This window comes from Bidens hawaiensis, unplaced genomic scaffold, assembly GCF_021521415.1.
Source record: "Bidens hawaiensis isolate Kalapana, Puna unplaced genomic scaffold, B.hawaiensis_p1.1 tig00030157_1, whole genome shotgun sequence".
NCBI classification, from domain to species: domain Eukaryota; kingdom Viridiplantae; phylum Streptophyta; class Magnoliopsida; order Asterales; family Asteraceae; genus Bidens; species Bidens hawaiensis.
The window spans coordinates 63,326-69,458 of NW_027495001.1; positions in this window are offsets into that span (position 1 = coordinate 63,326).

Consider the following 6,133-nt stretch of genomic DNA (forward strand, 5'->3'; position numbering starts at 1 on the left):
AGAGCGTTAAAAATAGAACCGCGACCTGAAAAAATAAAAATCAATCATTAAAAGCTTCGAAGAATAGAAAGGGCAAAAAAGGACAACTTATGTTCATTCAAATCAACAAAAATAGGTCCCATATATTCCGACGGCCATAGGCGGCTCATGCCCGCCCACACCAGAGCTTCCTCCGGTAGCGCTCATATCGGTGTTGGCTCCGACATAAGGACACGGAACCAATCGCGTCCCTCATGAGCAACTGTAACAACGTCAGAGAGCGCAGAATTAACCGGACGACGGACCATGGCAACAGGCACCACGTCCTCAGAGATCCAAAAGAACTTATTGCGCCAGTTGGCGGACCCCTTCTCAACCTCGTAGCCGATACTTCGATTGGAGAATCCTTGACACGTAAACCAACCATCACGATTGGCAAGTCGGTAGAAGACGGGGAATCGGTCAAGATGTGGTACCATGTCACATCCTATACATACGAATTCATAATGACGAATTCGCATTACAGCACGCGGATGCAATTGGGATAAATGGATCCCATATGCAGTTAACACCTTCATGAAAAATTTTGTTATGGGAAAACGGAAATTCCCATAGATGAAATAATCAGAATACACAACCATTTTGCTAGGCAATGGCAGGCTGGCTATAGAACCGGGAGAGGGAAATTCCGGCTCCCACTCCGGTGGAAGGCCATAAGTCTCGAGCAACTTCTGATATTCAGAACGATCCCATAAAATTTTTATTTCATCAAACTCAGTCTGAACGCTCGACATTATAGAAAGATTTGGTGGAATAGCAAGAGGATGTACGAAAAGTTTAGTATTGATAAAAACTTCGATTAGAAGATATCTCTTACTATTTATACCCATCTCAATTAATGCGATGGGATATGAACAGTGGAGAGAGAAATTCATCGCCTAATCAACAACCGCCACGTCACGCGGGAAATTCGAAAAAGAGAAAAAGTTGCACAGTCGGGTACAGTGACAGCCGTCATAAACCTTCCATCACCTGTTCACGCGCCTGCGAGTGGTCAACTTTTCCTTTTTCCTGATTATCTACACCTACAAAAGATATTTTCTACCAAACTTCAACATTCAAAAACCCCCAAAATACATTAACTCCAAAATTTCACCCGCATAAAGACTTCACGCGGAAGAAACACTTGACTGGGGGGGGCTTATAGAGGTAGGGTACCAAAAAGACCCAAATACCCTTAAGTACCACCTGCGGGTCATAGAGAAACCCCTCATATACCACCCGCGGGATATACGGATCATCCGCATAACACGGTAGAGGAAGAACGTCCTCACATCACATGCGGAAGTATCCAGGCACCCTCCGAAGTCATCCGCGAGATAGGACATCTATCCGCCAAAATGACCGGAAGGCAATGTCAACTGGACAGTTTTCATCAACCAACTACTCTCTAGAAGAACGTCCACGACTAATACGTGACTCGCCAGCCAATGAGCAAGGTACACCTGGCTAGGTTGTTATAACCGTGCACATGGCCAGGGTGAGGTTCGTCCTATCATAAGGCGACGGTGTGTCCAAGTTGTTATACCCATGCACATGAGACGTGTAGCTCAACCTATCACAAAGGGACACGCGTCTAGGCGGTTATCAAGATCTTCTAGAAGAGGACAGTTGACCCAATCACCTTCCTACATCCTTCGGCTATAAATACCTTATCAACCTGCATGAGGTATTAATTCATTCACATTCACTCTGACTCACTTCTATCCTGACTACACTTAGTCTATATACTTGAGTACTTCTTCTTTACGAACGATACTGATTCTCACGCCGGAGGCTGGTTACAGGAAGACCCCCCCTCTTGTCCTTCCTGTAACGAGACTCACGGTGTCTGTTTTGCAGGTTCTGGTCATTGGACTTCGGGAAGTTGTGCTCATACTGTGTTAGTAGTTATCGTATTTTGTAAGGCCCCGTTACCGGTGCCCTACTTTGGACGTTGGATTTACTCATAAATACAGTTCTGAATATTAGAGTTAATTAAAACTTTCGCGGAATAATATTAATAGTCAACCATTCATTACAATTACTCATACTTGTCTTTTTAAAACATAAATAAAACATAGTATCGAAACATCATGCCAAACCTTCATATGCCAGCCTCTTCAATCTTGCCATGTGTCCTGCTCAAACCAGTTGTCTCAATCTGTTAACCTGCGTGCATACTAAAAGTCAGCTACGCTGAGTGAGTTCTAGTTAATCTGACGACATACAATCCATGCACATACTAACATATGCACCTGAAGGTATATACCTTCATACTTACTTACATACGTACTTTCATTCTTTCTTTCGTACTTACATACATACTTTCATTCATATATATACGTTTTAAAGAGCATTCCGCCATATAACCTTCGCCGATATTATTAGGGTCGGCCTCCTACGTTTGCCGAAATTATTAGGGTCGGTTCCCTACATTCGCCGATACTATTAGGGTCGGTTCCCTTCATTCGCTGATATTTTTAGGGTTGGTTCCCTACATTCGTACTACTATAACATACCTGGACTTTACATACTTAACTTGAAAATATGTGCAATCTTCGAAGAGCGTTCACGTACCATCAACATATCATACATACATTGTTCATACATCATATATATTCATACATACATCATTCATACATCACACATATCAATCATACCTTTAACTACCACTTGACGGCACGTGCAATATCCGAAGATCGTTCACACACCATCAAGAAATCATCATACATAAATCATACAAGGCATACACTTATCACCTAAGGTAAGTGTATTAACTATCACATCGAGTATGCACACAACCCCGAAGACATAACAAAGAAGTGGGGCTAGAAACTCACCTCAATGCGGTTGCGTTCACCGTTTACGGTTATTCCCCTCTTTAGCTGTGCACGACTAACTGTATAACAATTACGCGTATTAATTACTATCACTATCCATATCGCATTTCTAGTCCAATTATAACCCTCAATGAACGAGGGTCCGGGGGCAGCGCCCTTGGCAGCGGGGTCTAGGGGCAGCAACCCCTAGCAGGCTTCAAGGGGCAGAGCCCCTGGCTGAGGTCGAGCTGCCAAGTCAGCTTGGAAAATTTTTATTTCTATTAACTATCTTATCATATTTTCCATTAGAATTTTGAATCATTTTCCAATTCGTTAACTCACTTTCCCTAATGAATTAAGCCTGATTCGTTAACTAATTCGTTATCTCAACATGGTCTGGTTCGTTACTTGGTTCTTAACGAATTGGGTTTATAACGAACTGGTCCGTATAACGAATTGAGCCCTATAACGAATGACCCTTCCGTAACGAATTGAACCTTCTAATTCGTTATCTCCTTTAACAAATGACTATAACGAATTGGGGCTAATTCGTTATCTTTTCCTTAACGACTCTGGATATGAACTAAGGCTAGTTCATTAAGCTTCTTGTAACGAATCGTCTGATGAATTGCCTCTAATTCGTTAACTCTCCGTTAACGAATTAGGGTTAGGTCAGAGAATGTCACAAACATTCCCTGACATTCCCTTCCTTGTACCCGCCACCTTTCCGGCGCCGCCGCCGAAAAGCCGCTAGAAAACCGCGGGTTCGCCGGACCAGTGATCACTCGGCTCAAGTAGTATACTGGGCATTCCTTCCTATCGCAATGCCCCACAAGAAGTAGAAGTGAGATAAAGCTGCAAGGGATTGGCTGAATATTGATCCAGTTTAGGCAGCTTTCAGTCTCTATAAACTTGATGGAATATCTCTTACACAAGGTAAAAGACTTGCATCAATCAATGACATGAAGGAGTTGAATCAGGAACTGAAAGACTTTCAAAGCCAAAGCAAAGGCATTCGTTTACGCTGCAAAGACGATTCGTGCTAGCTCTTCTCTTCTTTAACTAGTTACATGAGTAGCCTATTGGGCTAGTTTACTAAGCTTTCAGTCTACATAAACTTCATTCAATATTTATTACACTCCTTCTCTTACTGCTTCTCCTTATACCCACTAATGTTATTCTTCGTCCTACCTTGACTATTGGAACTCGCTTTTCACCGTTTTTAGTCCCGTTCGATCCAGATCTGAGCTAGGGTGACCCCTAAGCTCATCATAGGTTTGGTTTATACCCGATTCCACCCGGATCTCGTGACTTAAACGGTTTAATGGTGTCAGCTCGTCGTTTCGTGACTATATCTAATGGGTTTAAGATCATACAATATCATACTATCATTACCTTGGATCGGTGGTTGCTTTCCTTCTTGATTTCGGCTAAGATAAGGAAAGGATTAGAGAGAAGGCTTAACTGTGTGTTTTGAATGGTGTATGGAATATGTGTAAATGAGGAATTAAGTGGTGTTTATGGTTTATATATTTATGGATCATGGGCTTAGCCCATGGTCTTTCCTATTTTCCTCTAACCCAAGTCCATAACTCATATTCCTTTAACCAACCCAAGCCCATCTCATATTCTATTTATATAAACTAAAAACGGCCCACTATAAAATAGACGAAAATTCATTTTATTATTATAACCAAAAGTATGGTTACGACTTTCAACTGATGATAGCCTGATCTGAGATCTATTCGTGAGAACCAACTTGACCCTTGCAGTTGGTCAAACAGATCGTCAATCCTTGGCAAAGGATATCTATTCCTTACCGTAAGCTTGTTCAACTCGCGATAGTCTATGCACATTCTCATACTTCCATCCTTCTTCTTCACGAACAATACTGGCGCGCCCCAAGGGGAAACGCTTGGTCTTATGAAACGCTTAGTCTATGCACATACGCTTGTATCCACCAATCTTACCATAAATCTGGTTCAGTTAAGGTCCCAAGTCATACCCTATTCCCTTGTTTTTATCGGTTGCACTAGTCCACTTGATGTTTCATTTAAACAATAGATTTCTAACCAAACCTAACATGCTTTCGGTTTTTACCTATACATAACACACATTTACACATTGACATTTTCTTGGTGATAATCCATACATTTCATATTTAATCAATTCTCCTCACATACGCTTGTACAATCATCAATTCTCCACCTATGTAAATGCTTTTGACATGAATACAAATCAAGAGGTCTTATAACGGGTTGTAATGGGGCCAAGTGTAAGGGTATGGAAGGGAATATTGAAAGTAGCTCAAGCGATCCGATCCGACTTATTACAAACAAACTAAGTAAACAATAAAATAAACAACTATATACATCACTAACTTCTCTTTTTTTTTCTTTTTCTCTTTTTCTTTTTTTTTCTTTTTTTTTTCACTCAATACATAATACTTTAAACATTGAAACTCTAACACATTTTTTTTTGAACTAATATAATACTTGAATATTGCATACTTAAACATTGCAATTCTAATACAATCTTTTTTTTTTTTTGTAAGCATAATAAACATAATGCTTAACATATCTAATTGACAAATACTAAAACAATCTAATTGACAAATACTAAAACAATTACATAGAAACCTATTAAGTCGGATCGTTTCGCAATATAACACCGGGTTGATCGAATAAAAGAATAGGCCCAATAAAGTTTTCTAAAATAACCAACCTTCCGCCCTCACATAACCATCCTCATATGTATAATGTATGAGGCCCCAACCCCCCAGTACCCACACTCTCGCTCATCCAGACGAGGCTTAACCTAAGTGCCTCTATCACTTTTACACTCATGCCAAGCTAAGATCTCGAAATACACTAATTGTACAAGTTCTATCGGAGAATATCAACCGTCTCACCAACCAATACTTTCTCAATTCTCAAGTGTAAACGAACGTGTTATGCAAGTTATTACACCGAAAGCATGCTAACCTTGGTTAGAAAACTACATATTCTCCTTTTTTTTAAAACAACTAGGCACGTGTTATTTAGGGAATTGTGACCATGAAAAGGGACCAAAACTTCACCCCGCCATCTTACCACTTTCCGGTTTCTTTAAACACATTTTTTTAAAAAAAATTTCAATTTTTTTGATTTTTTTTCTTTTTTTTTAGCGAAATTGTTTTCAAAACAAACGAAAATTTCCTCATCCCCACACTTGGGATACATTGTCCCCAATGTATGGTGCAATTTATAATCTAAACTCGAGAAATACCACCCGCAAACCATGAACGGCTAACA